The 23751-nt window shown below is 36.8% G+C and overlaps 1 pseudogene; it reads left to right on the forward strand.

Moving 5' to 3' along the window:
- Positions 1-2668: 2668 nt before the first annotated feature.
- On the forward strand, positions 2669-4831 carry LOC143683110 (splicing factor, proline- and glutamine-rich pseudogene; annotated as a pseudogene).
- The last annotated feature ends 18920 nt before the right edge of the window (positions 4832-23751 follow it).

Here is a 23751-nt window from a genome sequence, read left to right on the forward strand (position 1 = left end):
TATAAATGTGTAAGAACATAATGAAATAACTTCAAAATACATTGAGGAAAACCTAATAGAAATGAAAAAAAAAAAAACAGTCCATACTTATGTATGGAAACATCAGCTCTCCTCTCTCAGTAATTGTTAGAACAAGTTGACAGAAAATTAGCAAAGATTTAGAAAATTTGAGTAACACTCTCAACCGACTTGATCCAATTGAATTTATAGAGTACTCTACCCAATATCAAAATAAACATTCTTTTCAAAAATACGCAGAACAAGTACCAAATAGACCATATCCTGGGCCGTAAAACTAAGAACAACCTCATAGAGGGGTGGGCATGTACTTATCTGTTACAGTGCAGCATTTTCAACAACAGCACCTTAAGTGCAGAAATGCATGATATCCTGAGAACAGTTTCCTATGTGGAAGAACAACGCTCGCCCCCACTGATCCTCCCAAGGTGACTGTCTCTGCGACCACCATGGATGGATGTGGCAGTATACCTGCATCGGCTGCTATACCGATGGATCCAGCACAAGGGCAGCCTGCACTTGGACGGCAGTAGCTGTGCAACCTAATATAAATGATATACGGTGGGGAACAGCCAGTGGGTTGAATTAAGGTCTGTATGGATGGCCATTGTTCATGAACCAGGAGGTGCATTAACAAATTTGTGCTAACAATTGAGCAAGGTACCAGGGCCTGGCAGTGTGGATGACCACGTGGAAGCAAGAGCAATAGATGTTGTCTGCTGCCCCTTACGGTGAAAAGAAATGTGGGAAGATATCTGAACCACCTGTCACAAACAAATGGTTAAGGGTGTTTTATGTCTCTGTCCATAACACTGATTATTTACCTGGCAATATTAAAGCAGTTGTTTTAGCAAAATTTCATAGTCTAAAGTCAAAATTGCACAAGGCTGCCAAATGGGTGCATAGAAAAATAAGACACTACCAGTACTAGATTCTGTGGAGACTGGCATAGCAATTCCAGCTGCCCATTACCGGACAACAATTGAAAGAAATCATGGATGTTCACCCCTCCTGTTTGCTGTGACACCCAAGGATGTTACTTCATCAATGTGTCACATCGGCCATGAGCAGGTTCCGGTCACCAGGTGGCAGTGTTGTAACAAATACCATCCTGCAATAGTCTTCAATAACCTACCAGCGCAATAGATCTCAACACTGAGTGTGCATTGAACTGCCGCTGTCGGGTGCCATTGGCTGGCCTTGGACTGTGACCGCTGTGAATTGAACGGTGTAAATATCCTGCTGACCTGGCGGAATTCAGCACATCTTCTCATTTAAGACTGAAATCATAGGTTTTATCAATTATCAGTAGAGCAGTTTAATTCCCTTCTTTGGCCATTATGGCACCACTTTGGAGTTGTTACCTCTGTGTAGGGAACTCCTCGTGTTCCATTGTCTTTTGTACTGTTAATGAATGCAATGTCTGTCCTATGGTAATGTAGTCTGCTGTGTGGGATTGGACTGTAAGGACCTGTGGTCTAGGCAGCTTCCACCTCCATATGGAGAGCAAGTCGCATTGCTGCCTACATGACCGGGACATCAGAGGTCAAAGAATGTAAACCCCCTCCCCTAATAACCAAATCCCATGAGAGTCCCCTGAAACTCCATGTAACAACTCTCAGGAGACTGTTAAACTTCATAAGCCTTCCCTGGGCACATCTCACTCTCTTTACCTCTGTTGGCTTTGGGCCAAGTGTAGACTTTCATCTCCCGACCACCCGCCATAGGTATTCATGTCCCTAAGCCCCTAATTAAACTCATGAGTAATCTTCTGTCTAGCATGTTCTGTGGTCTCAGGGTTGCGCTGGGCTGGAACACACATATCTGACAAAGGACACATTCAGAATATATAAAGAACTCTCAAAACTCAGTAGGAGGCTGGTGTCATCTACCATTTTGTGTGCAGTTGGTCTCCACATTCCCTGAGTGTCTTCTTTGCTTCTGCCTCAATTGCCCCTTGATCACAGATATGTTGTGGTGGTGGCTATGATGGCTTCCACCAGTGTGAAGGAGGCTGTGTAGGGGGCGTCCTTGACTTCTGCTCTCTACTGCCTAGGATGAAACTCAATCAAGACTGCAGGGCCATGGGTCCTGGCCCTGGCCATGGTGGTCCCAAGCCCAAGATCATATCACTGTCTCATAGCAGCAGCCACCACTGCCACAGAACTCATCTAAGCCCAATGTTCTAGTTTGCTAGCTGCTGGAATGCCACATGCCAGAGATGGATTGGCTTTTAATAAAAGGGGATTTGTTTTGTTAGTTCTTCAGAGGAAAGGCAGCTAACTTTCATCTGAGGTTCTTTCTTATGTGGGAAGGCTTAGGGTAATCTCTGCTGGCCTTCTCTCCAGGCCTCTGGGTTCCAACAGCTTTCCCTGGGGTGATTCCTTTCTGCATCTCCAAAGGCCTGGGCTGAGCTGCAAATGCTGAGATGAGGTATGATGAGCTGCTTGGGCTGTGCTACGTTGTGCTCTCTCATTTAAGAACCAGCCAATTAAGTCAAACGTCATTCATTGCAGCAGGCACGCCTTCTAGCCAACTGCAGATGTAATCAGCAACAGATGAGGTTCATGTACCATTGGCTCATGTCTGCAGCAACAAAACTAGGTGTCCTCACCTGGCCAAGTTGACAACTGAATCTATTACCACACCCATGGTTCCTCAAGGACCCTGCCCTGCCCCTGAAGTAGGCAATGTTCCACCACCATCCAGCTTGGCTCTGCTTGCCACTCCCACATCCTCTGGGTTCCCTGTAGGGCCAGACCCCACCCCATGGCCTAAGGCCAACTTGGCTCCCCCAACCCAGGTCCCTCCACCCATGCCACTGAGCAGTGGGGTCTGAACACTCTCCCTCAGATATGGCATCCGCCACCTCCACACACAGGAGACTCAGCCCTGGCTTAAATAGGGCCCAGGACCCAGAGGCCCCAATGCGGGCTAAATGCTATGGGGCCAAAGCCCAGAGGTGGCCTAGGCCTAAGCATTCCTGGGGCCACCTCAAATCATGGGAGCAAGGTGGAAGGGAGCCCCATGGAGGTCAGCAGCGCCAACAGGGTCTCCATCTCGGACCAAGTGGTCACAGTTAAGAGAAGTTCTTTCAATGGATTTAAAGCCAACTTGTCTCTCTTGAGGAGGCCTGGAAAGAAAACTTACATGCAGCCCTGTTGGTTTGGTGCTGCTATCACAGAGGATGAATTCAAAAGATTACTCATTAAATATGGAGAAGTAGGGGATGTTTTTACGAACAAAGGCAAAGGATTTGGATGTATTAAACATGAATCTAGAGGTTTGGCAGAAATTGTCAAAACTGAACTTGATGATACACCCATGAGAGGTGGACAGCGTCAGGTCCACTTTGCCACACATACTGGTGCCCTTTCAGCTTGTAATTTTTCTCCTTATGTTTCCAATGCACTTTTGGAAGAAGCTTTCAGCCAGTTTGATTCTATTGAAAGGGCTTTTGCAATCGTGGATGATCATGGAAGATCTACCGGGAAAGGCATTATTTAATTTGCTCCTAAACTGGCAACAAGAAGAGCATTTGAATGATGCAGTGAGGGTTTTCTCTTACCAATAAGAATGCCTCATGCAGTTGCTGTTGAACCACTTGAGCAATTAGATGATTGTCATGGTCAGGTTCATGCGTCAATTTGGCCAAGTGGTGGTACCTGTTTGTCTGGTTGGGCAAGTCCTGGCTTGTCTGCTGCAATGAGGTCATTTCATAGAATTAAATCATGATCATGTCAGCTGCATCTACAGCTGATTCCATTTGTAATCAGCCAAAGGGGAGAGTCTTCTACAATGAGTGATGCTTAATCTAATCACTGGAAGCCTTTTAAGGAGGATTCAAAAGAGACAGGTTCTATTCCTGCTTGGGCCGGTGAGCCTCTCCTGTGGAGTTCATCCAGACCCTCCTTCGGAGTTGTCGGCTTCACAGCCTGCGCTGCAGATTGTGGACTCTGCATTCCCGTGGTCATGTGAGACACTTTTATAAATTTTATATTTTCAAGTGTTTTCTGTTGACTCTGTTTCTCTAGAGATCCCTAACTAATACAATGAGGAAGTCGGTCTTTCTGAAAAACTTGCACAGAAAAACCCGATGGATCAGAAGGAGAGAAACCCCTCCTCGTTTTGCATAGCATGGCACATTTGAGTATAAACATTCTCAGTAATGGAAGTCCTTGGATGAAATGGAAAAGCAGCAGAGGGAGCAAGGTGAAAAAAACATGAAAGATGCAAAGGACAAACTGGAAACTGAGATGGAAGATGCCTATCATGGCCATCAGGCAAATCTTCTGCACCAAGATCAGAGATGTCAGGAAAAATTAAGATGCATAAAAGAACTTCACAATCAAAAAATGCAGAAACACAAAGAAATGCAGTTGAGGCAAGAGGAAGAATGGCCTAAAAGGGAGTAAGACATGATAAATCATCATTGTGAGATGGAAGAACAAATGAGATGCCAAAGAGAGGAAAGCTGCATCCAGATGGGATACATGGATCCAAGAGAAAGAGACATGAGAATGGGTGGTGGAGGAGCTATCAACATGGGAGAGCCAGGAGGCCAGAAATTTCCACCTCTAGGTGATGGTGGTGGCATAGGTTTGAAGGCAATTCCGTAGTTCCACCAGCAACAAGTGGTTCCACAATGGAAAGCAGCATGCATCCTGAGTGCTTCGGGCAGGGAAGTGCAGGGGCTGTGTGTGGACAGAACCCAGGAGGAACGGGGCCTGGGACTCCAGCAGGACATGGTCCAGGGAGAAGAGAGTACGAAGGCCCAAACCAACAAAAACACGATTTCAGATGTGATCTCTAGCTTTCACTCCAGTTTGTTTTATCTTTTTTGTTTACTTATCAACTTTTTAAATTCTTGCATTTTCATAAGGAAGCTACTTTTTAATGGATATTGGTAATTTATTGACCTAATATTTGTGAATGATCTGTTTGGTCATGTAAAATTATGTAAGTAGTGTTTGAAAAAGGAGACCATTTTATTTTCCTTTTTTTTTAAACTCTATACCATCCCTCAAGTGATGGCAGGGTACTTTGTGCCACTGAATCCCCAATGTGTACCATTTTGGGGGGGTACTACACTTCAAATAAATAGAAAAATAGTTATAATATTGATCTTCAACTTTGCTGTTCATACTTTATGCACATTACACTAGTGTGCAGGTGTGAAGCTGTTATATACCCCAGAAAAGCCATGTTCTTTGAACCCTAATCCAATCTTGTGGGGGCAGCCCGGTTGTTTAGGGTGGGACCTTTTGATTAGATTATATCCATGGAGACATGACACACCCCATTGTGGATATAGCCCTTTGATTAGAGTATTTCCATGTAACTGTGTCCCCTTCCCATTCAAGGTGGGTATTAATTAGTCTACTGGAGTCCTTAAAAGAGATGGTACAGAGAGCAAAGAGATGGAGCAAGCTAACAGAAGTTTGGAGATGCTAAGCTAAGAAATGAAACTCAGAGTTTCCCCAGAGAAGCTAAATGAGGACCCACAGATGCTTAGAGAAATGGCCGCTGGAAGCAGAGCTGTTTGATATCAGAAGCAGGGAGAGGAGGACAGCAGATGTCACCATGTGCCTTCCCAGGTGACAGAGAAAGCCCTGATGACATCGACCTTTTCTTCAGAGTCAAGTTATGGTTCTCTGAATACCTTAGTTTAGATATTTTCATGGCCTTAGAACTGTAAATATTTAACATAATAAAGCCCCTTTGTAAAAGCCAGTCCATTTCTGGTATACTGAATTCTGGCAGCTTTAGCAAACTGAAACAGCAAGGCACTCCGTTTTGAAAGCATGAGCTTGTCTAGGTCTTTGAATGGCATATTCCATTTCTGCAAAATGAATTTGAAACTAAGTATTGCTTTCTACAATTAACTATCCCCATGTTTTAAAAATAAGAAATATTTTTAAATTTAAGTTTCATGAATTTGTTTGACATTATAGGAAGCAAGATGTTATTAAGTACTTTTAAATGGTTATATAAGTAAAGTGCATTATAAATCTTCAGGAATGTGTATTGTGATTATGGAATTGGTGTCAGAACTACTGGTAGGGGGAAAAGAGTGGGTTTGACTAAATGGATCTCTTATGGCTCTATGATCTATCCTTTGCTTGAGAGTTTTTATGAAAAAGTGGAAAGATCATTCTTTTACATTCCCCCATCCTTGTTTTTAAAAGAACAAATCCCAAGCCATACAAACAGCTTATACTAAACTTTTCTATTTGAATTAAAGATTATTAAATGTGAAGACTTTTCATGCATTACTTTAAGTGATTGATAAAGATGGGTTTAGTTTGAACAAGTCCACTTGGCAAATAAGGAAGGTTTAGTAATCATAGAGCAGGCTTTGCTATGGGTGTGTACTCTGTAACTTTTACATCTTGTGCTACTTCAGTTGGGCAAAATCTGTAGGACCTATTAAAGTCTATCTGTTCTCTTTTTTAAGAGCTAGTGGTGACTGGAAATAGCAAGGTTGCAGATAACTAATCTTTTGTAAATTTGTTAATCTATTTTCCATAGTTTCCTTTTGATGTAGCACTGAATTTGGAGAGAATTGTTCATGTTGCACAGTAGAAATATCCTATTCCCCCCCACCATAAAACTTTGGTGTATTTCAATGGTATTGTCAGTTTATTGCCAGCTTCATTGAATCGCCTTTTCATTAGACTGAGACATTTTGATTTAACATAAAGTACATGTTTTACTGTTGTCTTTTAGTATAATGACAGCCTGATTTTCCTATGTAAATCTGTTAGACGAACAACTTCCTAACATTAGGTAAAAAATAATTGAATGGTTTGGCTTTGTTCTCATTTATGTTTCCATTCAAATGTGTATATTACATAGCTTTTACTAGGAAAAAAACTCAATAGGAAAATTTTTTTTAATTTGAAAATAGGCAAAAGATTTTAGCAGATTGCCAAAAGGGCATATAGATGAATAAGCTTATGAGAAGATGCTCAACATTATTAACCATTAGGAAAATGCAAAAATTAAAACTACAAAAAAATACTAATATCTAATTCCAAGAATGACTAAACTAATCAAACAAAATAAAACTGATGAATTGATGAGGATCTGGGCAAATTATAACTTTCATATATTGCTACTGGGAAACAAAATGTTTTTAACACAGTTTACTGGTTTCTTATAAAATAAAACATACTACTATAATATGACCCAGTAATCCTACCCCTAGATATTTATACAATCTTGCATTCAATTATTTATAACAGATTTATTCATCATCACAAGAATCTAGAAACAACCCAGGTGTTGAGAATGTTGTGACTGGTGATTACATAAACAAATTGTATTAAGACAGTAGAATGCTACATAGATGTTACAAGCAATGAACTATAGACACATGCAACAATATATCTCAAATACATTATGCTAAGTGAAAGAAGTCAGACTCAAAAGGCTATATGCTATAAGATTCCATTTACGTGACATTCTTGAAAAGACAAACTATACAGAAGGAGAATAGGTTAGTGATTGCCAGGGTTTGGGGGTGGGTGGACGGTTTGACTGTGAAAGTTGAGTATAAGAGAATTTTTTAATTTGGTACATATGTTCTGTAATTTGTTTGTGGTGGTGGTTACACAACTCTGTGCATTTGTCAAAACTCATAATATGTTATAAAAAGAATAACTTTCCCTATATTTAACTTTCCCTAAGTTAAAAATGTACTACCTTCACCCCATCTCGGTTTTAAATACTAAACTGATTTATTTGGATCTCTTTTAGAGATTGATCCAGATTTCATGTGAAGAGGGGTTCTAAAAACCTTTAATATAATCTACTGATCACACTTTGAAATACTTTCCAAATTCACTTGGTAACTAAAGAATTCCTGTGTTAAGAATATAATAAAATTATATTTCTTTGAACTTTCAGCAAATTGTCTAACAACTAGCCACATTAAATGTAATAGGAATTATTATAATAAGTGTAGAGAATGCAAGAGAAAAAGATGTCCCACGATATTATTTTTCTATTGTGAAAAATAAATATATACAAAAAAGGTAAAACTTTCAAAGCACACTGCAACAATTGGTCGTAGAACAAATTTCAGAGATTGGTATGCATTAAAATTCCACAATTTTAGGTTTGCCCTTCTAGCTGCTCTAAGACACGGAGACTAAAAGAAATATCAGTATAATGATTCAGCAATCATACCCATTTGTTAAATCCTACTATCTCTGTTACAACCGCACCTTCTCCTTTGATCTTTCTCTCACTCTTCAGGGGTATTTGGGCTAAGCCCATTCTAGCTTTTTCATGTTGGAAGGGGCTGTCGATAATATGGGATGGGGGATGGAAGTAATTAGGTAATTGGTGATTCTGAAGAGGCTGGCCCCTTTGGGTTTCAGGACTTATCTGGCTTAGGAACCCATCTGAAGGTTATAGGTTTCTGGAAGTCATACATAACCATAGCGCATGGAACCTTTGTGGAATCTCAGAAAAGCCTTAATAGGTGTTCTTTAGGGTTGGCAGGAATGGTTTTGGTTGGTGTTTAGCAAACTGTGATAGCAGCAATATGTAGGTGAAGCTTGCATAAGCATCCAGAGTAGCCTCTGAACTCTATTTGAATACTTTGAGCCAACGGGATTAACAAGGCCTTTGTGACCAAAAGAGGGTGCCAGGGTCAGGCTCATCTCTGGGACTTAACTGTTATTTTGATACTGTAATTGTAAAAGAAAATATCACTGCTAGTTCATGAGAACACCTAAGAGTCTTCACGAAAATCTCTCTCAAAGGAAATGAATTAAAAACTGATAAAATATGAAATTGTCTGGGATAATTTTGGATGTTAATAGATATAGATGAGTTTTAAGTAAAATCTGTGACTTTACATGTTTCTCTAAAAATAGTTCTACACTCATTTTAGAGGGGAAAAAAGTGACAGATCTCTGCAGTGGGCTTCATTCATTTTGTTTGTCCAGCCCTCTTCTCTTTTTCTGGTAACACTACCCAGTTTCTTCTGGGACCTGTTTTTTCTTCATTTTCCTCCTCGCATGTGATGCTGAGGGAGGCAGTCTCACGAGCCACTCTGCCCTCTACCCCTCCACCCCCCACCCCATCCCTTCCTAAAACTGAGATCTCAAGAACAGGCAAAAATCAGAGTCCTCTCATACTTATAAAATTTGGAATAAAAGGAACATTCTCTGCTGAATTATTTTGTAAGGCCTGAACCTGTTAGCTATTGATGACCATATTTTCATCTCACCCCCATTTATGCATGTCATTGAGAAGAGAAATGAGGAACCTTTGCAGCAAAGGAACGAGGTTAAAATTTGGTAAGAGCGCTGCTAAAATTCCTAGGGATTAATAATCCTCACACTTCTCCTGTGGGTTGTTTACAAGTCACTACATTTTCTATTGTTTGGTAAGCTTAGAGCCTAAAGTTTCTGGATCTATAATCCATCTCTTGCCCAATATCTTCTCCCCACCCTACCTCATTAAAATTCATATATTATCTTTCTGAAAAGAAATCTGTCCTGTTTCTCTGTAGCATTCTGTATTTAAAGTATCCCTTGCTAGGTTTGGGCATTTACAGATTCTTTTCTTCTGGCACCTTTTATATCTTCCATAAACTAGCATGCTTCATGATATTTTTTATCATTAATATAAAGGATGAAACAACTCCATCTGTTTCTATTTATTTTTCCCCGTGTACACAAAGATATTAAAAAAAAAAAAAAAAAAAAAACTTAACTTTGACCAAACCTGCAAAGGGTGAAGAATACACAGTATAGAGTATTTTCCGCCCCCCATGGGCAGGCTCCGGGAACCGAACCCGCGTCTCAGGCATGGCAGGCGAGAATTCTGCTAGTGAGCCACTGTGGCACCACTCTACATTATGGTGTAGTTTTTAAAGAGATTAAAACTTATGGATAATTTAAAAATACTATCTCTCTTAGGTCATACAGTCATTCTGTAAAGAAGGTATTTTACAGATGAGGAGAGCAATGTTCAGAGTGACACTATATGATTTGCAAACTTTCACATGGTTTGAATTGTCAATGCCGGGAGTTCAAAGTACTGCTGATTCCATGTTCAGGTTGAGCCCTGAAGTGAACAGTTCTGCCATTTTGCCCTTTTCCTGCCAGGGAACATTTTGAACTCCTTTCTTTGCTTGAATATCTGATTCCCATAGCATATGTTTAAAATGAATAATATTTAATAGATGCCAAGCATTATATTCCATCAGGTTTTCTGGATGCATAGCTCACAATTTCTCACTTGAATTGCACCCTTGAATAACAATTTGTTTCATTAAGCTGTCACTGACACTATACTAACATGATGTGTGAAAGCACCACTGAGGAGTGAAAGTGGATGTTAAAAGATGTTATCTGTGAATACACAATATTGTAAGATTTCTAATACCTGCTCATTATAAAGGCACAATGCTAGTTAGAATAACTTGAAAAGTATTTCATTACACGGACTTTTTAATTAAAATATTACTCCCTGCTGGGTAAGTTGGAAAATTCATAGTTTTTATTATTTCTGATTTTTCACTACATGACTTTCTTAGAAATATGAAAAGATATAGAAACAATATATGGTGGATTTTATTTTTAAATGAGTCTAATAGCTAACTGTTGACTCAAAACTATTTAAATAGCAAATGTCATTATGTAAAAATTAAGGCTGTATCCTTACTTTTATCAGGTGCAACTGTTGCTGGACAAAAGTGGTAGATTCTTTTGCCTGTCATTCAAATGACCAATTCCTGAGACACGTGGCTTTCAAAGAGATAAAAAAAAAATATTTTTAGGCATGAAGCAGATCAGATGGCCTATACATCCAAAAATCTGTTGCCCAGAACTGCAATAAATTTGATAGTTTTATAGCATTGAAAGATGGGCAGGTTTTAGGATAATGAGCACAATGACCCAAGATGATGTAATTAGAAGTAATTTAATTATTGAGCATGTGCAGATTGATTACATGCTTAGTCACAGAACATGTAGAAGAAAATGGTTACCTTAATGATATAATGAATGAGATTTTTAGTATTATAATGAGGTATATGTGACTTATAGGTTAATGTCTAAGCTGCTGTGCATGTCAGACGGGTCCATTTTGGCTAGATCCGGTTTTGATTATTAAGATAACTTTAGACTTGCAGTAGGTTCTGAGCTGACCCCAGACCCTTCATTAATAAACATTAGGGGCTGTCTTCGGTGATCACAACATTCTAAAGTTGAAAAACTGGGTAAATGGATACAAGTGAAGGTTAGTCACAAGGTTTTTACAAATTACAAGGGCACAAGATATTTGTGTTTTCATATTCCTAGTATTCAGAAATTGATTACAATTTGAAGGAGAGCTCTGGGGAAAAATGTTACAGAGTAATTTCATGATAATTAAATGATCTTTTGTCTGTAAGTATCTTTGTCTTTTTAAATATTTATATTATTTTAAATATTAATTTTAACAAATAATTTGTCTTTTAAATGTCTTGATATATCTTACTAAATTTTTATATGATCAAGCTACTATATGTCATAAATAGGGACTATTTAACATAAGATATTTTAAAATGAATTTATCTATTATAATATTTCCCCTTTTACAAAGGGAAAAATGATGTTTTTGTTTGTTTGTTTGTTTTTAACATGGGCAGGCACTGGGAATCAAACCCCAGTCTCCAGCATGGCAAGCGAGAATTCTGCCACTGAGCCACCATTGCACCACCCAAATGATGCATTTTTGAATGTATATCTTTGAAAGTTGAAGGAATGCTCACTGATTTATAATGCAAACAATTTTTACATTCTGGAAGGGCTTTAATCATGTTAACCAGAAAAGTTTCTCTAAAGATAATATTATGTCATGCTAAATGTACTAACATTAAATGACAAGCATGCTTAGAAAAAAAAATTAAGACACTTTTTCTTTATTTCAACCTCTTCTATAGTACTTCATAGAAGTTTTATTCACCTGTTTATATTAAATATGCTGTAATTGCCATTGGGACAATGAGGTATCTTAATTATCTTTGTTTTCCTAGTTTTTAGCATACCGATTGGACCTAATAGGCATGTAAAAAGGTTTGATGAATGCATACATTTTTCAATTATTAAGTTATTTTCTTTCCACCTGACTGCCTGCCTGCCTTCCTTTTCCCTCCCTTTCTTTTTAAGTCAGATGCTATGTATACCCAAAATTGCCACTTATTCACACCAAAGCTTATTTCTTCCATTTAAAGAATTAATGAGTTGAAAATGCTATTAGGAAGTTGGATTTTATTAATAGCTAAACTGAAGTAACTTTTTAATTCAACACTGTAGTATTAAAATGAATAGTTCCATCAAACAAAATTTCTTGAGCACAGATATTTTGGGAGTACAAACATGTAGAAGATATTTTAAAACCATTTCAACTCTTACTGTATTTTCAGTACCTGATAGGATATTGACAAAGTTATAAATTTGAAGTTATAACTGAGATTATAATGACTATTTGGTTTGTCAAAAATAGATAACAGATAAATAATATTGACATCCAGATTAACCTAAATTTTTTACTGACTTGGGCTTTGAACTGATATTTGAAAGCAGGGAAAGGGTTCACTATGTGGTAAGAGCCCAAATGTTTTTATTTTTCATGCATTTGGAGAATTACTAATGTGTGCTTTGAATATTAAAGGTCATTTATCCTTTTGCTGCTGAACCTTAAGATCTTCCAGGAACTTTCTCTGAAAATTAGCCTTTCTTAAAATGTATCATCAAAAAGATACCTTGGCAGTTAAGAGGTAATGACATATCAATTGTATTTCATATGCACACAAGTCCACGAAAGTACTGCTCTTTACAAATTTAACCACAAGGTTTCTCTTATCTATATAGTAAGGTTTAATGAAAAAATATTTAACATGAAGGATCATACTCCAAATTTTATTTCTGATTGGATAAAACAATCACAATTTATTTATTATTTCATTTATTCACAAACATTTGCTATTCCTTCTCTGATTCTCTGTTCGATGAGGCTTACTAAGTAAGAGAGAAGTCTGAGGTTGAGTCCTTCCAGTTAATAACTTTAAAATGGATTCAACTAAAATATTTTATTTAGTAGAGATACAGGAATAGCAGGTACACAACATATGGAATGAACAAAAAGCTTGTTATGGCATTGTTGCTTGAGAAATATTTGTGAGACATCCAAAAGGGGCTAAATGCACTTGTTCTAGAGTTTTGGGAGCCAGTCCTATGTACTTGATTTATGAAAAGAATGGAGTAGAAGTTACAAACAACAAAGAGTATTGTATTGAGAACCAATCTTTGTGGAAATGGTTAAGGATTTGTGGATCAAAAAAAAGTCAACAAAGGAGGATTAAAAAGAGTTATCAGAAGAACTGAAATTTCGCACAATCATAAATGTGTATTTACAGAAGATGATGAGTAGTCCTTCGTGTCAAATGCTACAGTCAGATGAAATGGGATGGAAGCCTATATCAGATTTTGGTCTTTGCGAAGAGAGATAAACACTGACATTGGAGAAAGAGGTCTTATATTAAAGAGAGATAATTGATAAAGAAATGGTAAATGCTATAGCATATATAGCAATTCGATTAGACCTTTAATGTGTGTGTTGTTGTGGTAGGTTGGCAAACATAGCCAAAATATTTTTCAGCACCTACATCACAAGAGGGAACCTATTTCCTTACTCTTTGAAACTGGAATGTCCATTTGACTTGTTTTGGCCAACAGAAAGTAACAGAAAGAGGGACATCCTGCATTTTCTTGGCTGTAAGTCTCAAGAAACTTTGCAGCTTCTGTGTTCTCTCTCCAGAAACACTGTCTGGAAATCACCATGTAAGAAGGCTAGTTTAGCCTATGGGATGGCCACTCAAAGGAGAAGCAAGAAACCCCAGCTGACAGTAAGCACCTACTTTCAGACCCGTGAGTGAAGCCTGTGGACACTAGGAACTCCTCCCAGCCACAGGAACAGGCCCTCAGAAAAGCACATTCTGAGAAAATGTTGACATGTGTCCCCTACCATTTCCTCATTGCCCCTCCCCTGGATTTCAAAATTTCTAAGCAATTATTGTTATATGTTTGCCAGTCTTCCTTTTTTTGAATGATAGTGCCAAATGCAGTTATCCTATCCTCATCTACCATTGGATGCTTTATGTGTTTGAATGGTGCAGCCTACCTGTCATTATAATTTATTCTGTTGTCAAAAATGAGCAGTACTGAGGAGATCCATCCATATTAGAACCTGATAAAATGTGATAAGGGACTTTGGCCTGAGCCTGATGCTGTATTGGATAAGATTTTCAGGAGAAGGTATGAGGATATTTTGCATTTGGGAGGATTATAAGTAATTGTGGCCAGAGATAGAATGCAGTAGATTAAAACACATGGCCATAGCATAGTATAGTTCCTCCCACTGTGTTATTTCCCTTCTCCCTTTGAATCTGGAATGACCTTGTAGTTGCTTAGACCAAAAGATGGTAGCAGAGTGACACTGTATCTTCCCTCTTCACCCTCTTGGAATCTTGCCCTGAGTCCATCATGTTAGGAAGCTGGCTGGCTTACTGGAAGATGAGAAAACACTTGGGAAGGAACTGACCACTGGAAGTCAGCCAGCACACACTGACAGAGAGGTGAGTGAGGCCGTTTGAACCTTCTATCCAAGCCAAGACTCCAGCTGAATGAGGCTCCAAGTGAGGGCAAGAGAGGAATCATCCAGCTCAGCCACAGAATTATGAGAAATGTTACTTTAGCATTTTAAGCCACTAAGTTTTAAGTAATTATGCAACAATTGATGATAAATGAAGTTGTTAACGGAAGAAGAGAAATGGTACAGTAACTTAAAGAGGGAAGGTTTCTAGATTGGGATATGTGAAATTCAAGCTTACAAGATATAATTAAGACTACATTTTTTTTTCCTAAGCAAATATAAAAAGAAAGACCAGATAAAAATTCATACCTTGAAGTATATGCTGAGTTAGTTGACTAAAGTTAAAATGTCTACATGGCATGTTTTTTGTATTATTTATATTTTTATAATTGCTCCATTGATATAATTTGAAATACATATATCATGTGTTTATATAATGGTAATTAATCACACATAAGCTAAGGATACTAACAATGACCTTAAAGTAGGTATTTGGCCTTCTGAATGTTGACGCCAAAGTCAAATAATTGTTATTGGCTAAACGTTACGGTTGAAGCCAATTTTCAACTTGTTTACATTGTGAAAAATATTTCTTACTGTGGGTCATGGTCAAAATGCTTAAATAGCACTGATAGAAGGATTACCCAAATGGGACCTGAGTTTGTAAGTTTTTTGGGCAGATGAAAATAGAAAGTACCAAAAAAGAACAAGTTCTAGAATGGATAGTGCTAACAATAGTTAGAACCTTGAGCTTTTATTTCCAAGAAACAATGCTAAGCACTTTATATACAAGGTTCCTAAATGTCAAAAGCATTGTAATATGTGTAATATGTATTATTACTTTTTACTTGTATGTTATTGTGCTGGTTTGAAATGATGTATGTACCCTAGAAAAGCCATGTTTTAATCCTAATACCATTTTGTAAAGGCAGCCGTTCCTTCTAATCCCTATTCAGTATTGTATGCTTGAATCTGTAATTAGACCATCTCCCTGGAGATGTGATTTAATCAAGAATGGTTGTTAAACTGGATTGGAGGAGATGTGTCTCCACCCATTTGGGTGGGTCTTGATTGGTTTACTGGAATTCTATAAAAGAGGAAAAATTTTGGAGAATGAGAGAGATTCAGAGAGAGCAGAGCAGAACAACATAGCCATGAGAAGCAGAGTCCACCATCCAGAGACCTTTGGAGATGAAGAAAGAAAATGTCTCCTGGAGAGCTTGATGAAACAGGAAACTAGGAGAAGAAGCTAGCAGATGACACTGTGCTCGCCATGTGCCCTTCCAGATGAGAGAGAAATTCTGACTGTGTTCACCATGTGCCTTCTCACTTGAAAGAGAAACCCTGAACTTCATTGGCCTTTTTGAACCAAGGTATCTTTTCCTGGAGGCCTTAGATTGGACATTTCTATAGACTTGTTTTAATTGGGACATTTTCTCGGCCTTGCAACAGTAAAATAGCAACTGATTAAATTCCCCTTTTTAAAAGCCATCTGTTTCTGATATATTGCACTCTGACAGCTAGCAAACTAGAACACTTATATATAAGAAAATTGAAGGCCGAAAAGTTTCATCATTGTTAAGTGGTCAGAATTTCGCAGAGTTGAAAACCTCAAGATCATATTCAGCAAACTGGTGGTAAACTATCTTTAATTCAGACATAACAAAGAATTTAAATGCCATGAGGACAAGAAGAAAGAGTTGCAGAAAACTGAAGTAACCCCCAATACCTTCTCCTCCCCTGAACGCAGTTGAAAATAAAGGTCTATTTAGTTTCACAAGAGCAATGTCACAACTAAGAGTGCTGAGAAATTGGTTTACAGAAATATCTTAAAAACATTAACGGTGTCCATACATTTAAAAATAATAAATGATCTATAATGATTCAATTTTTGATAACGTTTTGGATTTAGTTATGGTTTGCCAAATGCTTCTTCTATGAAAGATAGTCATGATGGTTGGTTTTATGTGTTAGTTTCGCTAGTTTATGGCATCCAGTTGTTTGGTCACATATTTACTTACTGTTGTGGAAGTGTCTCATAGATGGGGTTAGCACCTACAATTAACTTTAAGTAAAGGAGATTTCCCTCAATGTATGGAGTCCTCTTTCAATAGCATGGAGGTCTTACGAGTAAGGATAACATGCCTCAGGGGTCAGAAAGAATTCAGCTTCAGGACTACACCCTCCCCTCCATCCTGAGCCTCCAGCCAAAGTAATTCAAACTCAAAACTTCAACATTATTTTTACCATAATTTCCAGCTTCCTGCCTACCCTATGACATTCAGACTTGACAGCCACCACAATCACATCAGCCAATTCCTTATGATAAATCTCTTGACATACTTCTTATTGGTTCTGTTTCTCAGATGATCCCTGACTGATAAACTAGTACATGTAGCTTTGGCCTTGTCATCAGATAAATTTTGAGTTTAAAACTTGCTTTGGCCAAAATAATAGCAGCAAACACTGACATAGACCTCAGCATTCTTTAAGCATTGTCTTGGGCATTTAGCATATTAACTCATTTTATTCTCACAAATACCTAAGAGATAGTTATTGCTAGTATTATATGATATTATATGATAAGAAGACAGAGACCCAGATGGGCTTAAAAAATTGACCAAATTCTAAAAACTAGTGACTGATAGGGCCAGAACTCACACCCAGACTCTTCGGAACCAACACACTGAATGCCCTCTCATTTACCAGCTGGCCAAAATCCAAAATTACATTTAGTAATTCTTTCTTTCTTTTTATCACAGAATTTTCTTAAATTATATATTCTAATCTATTTCTAGTATTACTCTATTCTAATAAAAAATTTAGGTGACCATATACTAAATTACTAATATGTCTCAAGTTACAAGTTTAAAAACACAGTCTTCCAGATGGCCTGGCGATCTTGCTACCGGGTCTATACCCCAAAGGTTTGAAAGCAGGGACTAGAACAGGTATTTGCACACTGGTGTCCATAGTGGCATTATTCATGATGGCCACAAAAAGGAAGCAACCCAAGCGTTCATCAACAAATAAATGGGTAAATAAAATGTGGTATATAAATTCAGTGAACTATTTCATTGGAAATAAAAGAATGAAGTCTTGATACATGTGACAACATGGATGAACTTTGAAGACGTCATGTTGAGTGAGATAAGCCAGATGCAGAAGGACAAAGTATTGTATGTTTTCACGGATTTGAAATAATTAAAATAATCAAACTCATAGAGTTAGAATCTAGAATATTGGACAGCAAGGAATGGAGTAAGAATAGGGAATGGGAACTTAAATCTTAAAATGTAAAATACAGGGTACCCACTTGGAATGATGGAAATGTTTAGGTAATGGACGATTGTAATGTCAGCACAACATCATGAACACAATTAACAGCACTGGAATATATTCCTGAATATGATTAAAAAGGGGACTGTTAGGTTGTATATATGCTTAGAGAATGAAAATTAAAAGAAAAATCCATGGAACTATATACTCTTAATAAATAGAACAATTATAAAAATGTACTAACATCAATTGTAACAAGTGTTTCACATCAATGCAAGGTGCTAATGGTGGGGTAGTACATATCTTCTTCTCTAATAAAGAAAAGAATGCAAAAACCAAAGACAAAGAAAATGCAAAATTCTCAGATCTGGCCGATCATAAAAGTTACCTGGAATGCTCTGAAATATATGTGCTTTCCATCTTGCAGACACAATGCAAGGCACTTTATGTACATTTTATACACACACATACACTTACATACAGATATGTATTGTTGAGGTCGATCTCAGACTTACTGAGTCAAAATTTCCAAGTGTCTATATATTTTAAAGATATTTCCCAGATGACTCCTTTGTCAACACAGGTTTGAAAACTATTGCTGTAAAGGACTTATCTAAAGAAAGAGAGCAGTGTGTTAAACTTAAGACTAAAACACATCTTCTGTTTTGATGTGTTCTTGAAATAACCCTGCTGAGTTGAGAGTGGTGAACATAACAAGGCGGAAACATTGGATCATTGACTCTAGCACAAATGAGAGATGACTACAGACAGTCAAATGCAAATTTCCTGCATCCCTTGATTTCCTAGCTTTGGTTTTTTGCATCTTCCATGATCAGAAAATTGTATCTTTTAGAAAAAATAGTAACAATATTTGAAGGAATAGAAAAAAATCTATCTAAACATATTTCCTTATTCTTACAAAAATTGAGTAAATTTCATGATGGATTTTAAAATACATCATTCTAAAACCTTTACTTAGAAGACAAAATAGGATCATTACTTTTAAAAATTTAAGAAATACCATATTTAGTTTTCCTGTTGTCCATTTAAAAATTATTACATAAAAATATAAGAATGAATTGCTTTGTAAAAAACGCAACAATAAAGAAAAGCTCATCTGTAGGTATTCACTGTATCAATATGGCAAGTACTCTTCTAGATTCTGGAATATATATATGTAAGTGGCTTAAAAATTGTGTTCATCTAAATATGATTTCCTCCAATTTCACAGATTGTGAGATGAATATTATCTGTTGAATTCACCAATATAGGGTATTATTGTTCTCTTTATTTTGGCAATTTGAAAATTAAGAAGGCTCCAAACCTCACCAATACTAGGTATTATCAGTGTCTTTATTTTTGAAATGTGAAGGTTAAATATGACATTTTAGTTTTGTATTCTTGTTTTCTGATGAATTACAAGATCTTTTATTGGCTATTTATGTTGCTTCTACTGTGAGTCCATTTTCCTTACCTTCACATATTTTTCTTGAATTCTTTTACATCTTCATATTAACTTGTAGAAGGTCTTTCATAGTCTTAATTTTGTAATCATTTTGAATAGTATTACAAATAGTCCTAGTCTTTCACTTTTCTTTTAATTTAGCCTACACTGTCATTATAAATAAGTTATCTTTTGCATATTCAATAGTAGTTTTCCTCATTTGCATGTAAATGCAATAATTATAGAAAGTCTTAAAATTAACTTTATGTATATTTATTAAAAATAACTGTTCTATAAATAAATCAAATAAGAAGACCGTTATCTAGTAAAGGAATACAATATAGTTAAAACATACAATATAGTTAGCTTCACCAAATGCTGGCTATGGATAGAATTTTTAGACAAAATAGGATCATAGCCAAAATGAATTGAAAGAGAATTTGAACAGGTGTTTGTATACATCTGCCCTCATTTGTAATGGCCAAGAGACAAGACCTCTGATTCTAACTTTGTCTTGTAATTTATGCTTATTGGTCTTAGAAATGTAAATACATTGCACTCCCTGGAGTTTGAGAGTTCAAACTCAAATGCAATTTGAATGTAATTAAAGCTTGTGTTTTAAAAATAGCTCTTGTAAATAACAGCCATGGTGATACTTAAATGGTTCCTTCAGCACGTAAAACTTTGTGTGCTTCATTATTAGATAACTATATATTAAAAATGCACTTTTATTTTAAACTTGTCCAATCACATGCAGCAATTGGTGGGTTTGCACTAATGCAATAAATAGAAAAGCAAAATATGTGTGTTGAGATAACTGAAGTCTGATTTAAAATGTACCAGTGCTAGTGGTTGTCTTGTAACCTTCAAAAGTGCACATACAAATTATGTAACAAAAATCGGTTTTCTTAAATTAATATAAACCACTGATAATAGCATCATCTCAAGCAGTGGCAGGTATCTTTTTGAATGCCAGATCTGCCATTTAGGCGAGTTATTTAACCCTCTAAGTCTCATTACTCCTATTTGTAAAATGCAGCATTAAGATATGCAGCTCATATCCTAGAGAAATTTTGAAGCGCATTTAAGTTAACACATATAAAGCATTTAGAAAAATGTCTGATGAATAATGATACGCTATTTATCATTTTCTACTAATTTGCTTTAAAGTTGGTCTTCTCATTCCTCAGCTGCAATATTTAAAGGACAATTTATTTTAAAAGCTGTTTGTATCACCTAAAATTCCATCTGGCGATTAATAAACTTTTCAATGTCTTCTGATGAATCAAAACAATGGGTTAAGAAAAAAAGAAATCACCACTATTAAATTAAATTGACCTGAATGCTTAAGGTTTTAAAAGAAATACATTCATATACTTTCACTTAGTTGTTTTATTTTAATCAGTTCTATCAGAATTAGACAACCAATTTTTTCTTGCCTTTGTGAAAATACCTAATTATAATAATTAATCTAACTATAACAATATATTAATTAAAACATCAACATTTAAGTAGCTTTAAGTTTCCTCTAAAGCTTTAAGTCTCAAAGCGGCTAAAATAGCCATGCCACCTGAATCAGAGTTACTTACATCTCCTCTGAATGACTGGTATACCCATATTGCAAAAATAAAGAAAATCTCTAAAAACTAGGTAAAGCTGTTCGTAAGTACACATTTGGCCTTAAGTAGCAATTGAGATAATATTTCAATGATTTTCAAAAACTGGCTTGAATATATTTTTCTTTTATTCTTTTGTTCACATTTTCTACTATTTTGTATCTAAGAAGTTATACTCTTTCCAGGAGTATACATGAGAAATAACTTTAGATAAAGGTTGTGCTAGGAGAATATAGAAAAATGGCTATTAATGGATGCCTGTGACTTCCTTATGATGTAATCCCTGGATGATAGCTTGTGTTGTAGAGAAGTTTGCTGTCCAAGAAAGAAATAAGCTCCTTACCATCATTTTCCATCCCTTCAGACAGCTTGGGAAGATAATTGTACTCTGTATATGATGGCTTGCATCGCATCTGCTATTACTGTTACTCCAGTGAGGTTTGAAAGCTTGAAATAATATAACTATTAGGTGCATAGCTGAAGCCTGTGGAGAGCTGAAGGGACTCTTACTGTTTGGAAAGTAGAGAAGGAAGACTGTGGAATTATGTGTCTTTATTAGAAGACTGAATTCAAAACACACCTATTTTATGAATCAGAGAAAGACAACATAACAGCACATATTAGGCTGGAATAAAAAGAAATATGTTGAGAAGAACTGATCTCTCAAAACCCTTCAGGAGAAATTCTTCATCAGGAAAAGAGACACTCATCTTGAGTTAGGAGGAAAAAAGATTTAAAATGAGACTAGTGATTCTTTTCTCTGATTTATAACTAGTATTGCTAGTGGAAAAAAGCAGGTGATAAAAGAAAGCTACATATTCTGGGGAAGAGTAAAGAATGTAAACCTATTTACAAAGCTCCATAGTCCATTTGTTTTAGGGAAATTTTCTCTGTTACATGCTATTCACCTAACCTCTGATTGGCAAGGTGCTATGATTCATCTGTGAAAAAAGCATTTGATGTATCATGTTTTGCAATCTCTTTATCTATTATTTTCAGTATTTTGATCCTTTATTTGAAACTATCTTTGCTTTGAATAGGGAAAACATATGACAGGTGCTTCTAAAGATGCAAGCATAGAATTTTGACAAACAACCTCAGCAAGTAGTCTTGTCTATGAAAGAACTTGGACTGATATAGCATTATCATTGTTTTTTAGGTGAGAGTGAGGATGAATTAGAAGTCTGACTTCAGAAGCAATAGAAAAATAAAAGAGGTAACTATCAGGCATGGCCCTGATGGAAAACAGATGGCATAATCATTTTTTAAAAAATGAGTGAAGTTTAATAAAGAAGCTATTTATGAAGATGTGGATGGGATTAAAGAGCACTATCAAGGGTGTGATGAATTAGCTGGCACTGTAATTCCTCCTAAATCTGAGGAATAACGGATGTGGCAGTTACTGGAACTCAGAAACAAGAGCCACAGTTGAAATAGTTGCATTGCCTCACCTGAAAGAAGCTGTGGCCAAACTACATTGATGGTTCAGGGACTGGAGATGTGGGGAGTAAATACTTATTTCCCATCCTCTAATCTTTTGCCAATGCCTCCCATTGATGAATCCAAACTGGAAGCCAGAAAGCAAGGGAGCCCTTTGATATGATCCATAGAGTCATCCCTACATGGCACAGAGAACAGTGGTGAGGAGCGGTGACTAGATCTTGAAGGACTGACAGAAAATATCCAGGACATATAACAAAAATGTGCTGATTGGAAATGATGTATGTACCCAACAAAAGCCATGTTTGAATCTTAATCCCATTTTGTAAAGGCAGCCATTTCTTCTAATCCCTATTCAGTATTGAATGTTTGAAACTGTAATCTGATCATCTTCCTAGAGATGTGAATTAATCAAGAGTGTTTGTTAAGATGGATTAGGCAGAGGCATGTCTCCACCCATTTGGGTCCGTCTTTATTAGTTTCTGAAGTCCTATAAAAGAGGAAACATTTTGGAGAAAGTTAGAGATTTAGAGAGAGCAGAGAATGTTGCAGCACCACAAAGCAGAGAGTTCACAAGCCAGTGACTTTTGGAGATGAAGAAGGAAAATGCCTCCTGGGGAGCTTCATGAAACTGGAAGCCAGGAGAGAAAGCTAGCAGATGATGCCATGTTCGCCATGTGCCCTTCCAGATGAGAGAGGAACCCTGATTCTGTTCACCATATGCCTTTCCAGATGAGAGAGGAACTGTGACTGTGTTCGCCATGTACCCTTCCACTTGAGAAAGAAACCGTGAACTTCATCGGCCTTCTTGAACCAAGGTATCTTTCCCTGGATGCCTTTGGTTGGACATTTCTATAGACTTGCTTTAATTGGGATATTTTCTTGGCCTTAGAACTTCAAACTAGCAACTTATTAAATTCCCCTTTTTAAGTGCCGTTCTGTTTCTGGTATATTGTATTCCAGCAGCTAGAAAACTAGAACAAATGTCTAGGAAATATAACTAGGATATACAATCAATAAATATTTATTATTTTATAGGAGCTCTGATAGGTGATGAAAACTCAATGGTGAAGAAGTATGGCACAGTCCCTGTCCTAGAGCTCCCACACTATGCATATTTTTATATAATAAGTGCAAGTATGCATGTGTTGTTCATGCTCATATGATATGCATGGGTATGTATACATGAGTATAGCCAGGTAGGGTCTTGAAATATTTGTTTGTGCTTCTCTTTCTTTCCCACCATTCCAAATCTTCAGCTGGCAAAGATAAAAATTCACGTTGACTGGAAACAAA

The sequence above is a fragment of the Tamandua tetradactyla genome, chromosome 5, assembly GCF_023851605.1.
Source record: "Tamandua tetradactyla isolate mTamTet1 chromosome 5, mTamTet1.pri, whole genome shotgun sequence".
Taxonomy (NCBI): domain Eukaryota; kingdom Metazoa; phylum Chordata; class Mammalia; order Pilosa; family Myrmecophagidae; genus Tamandua; species Tamandua tetradactyla.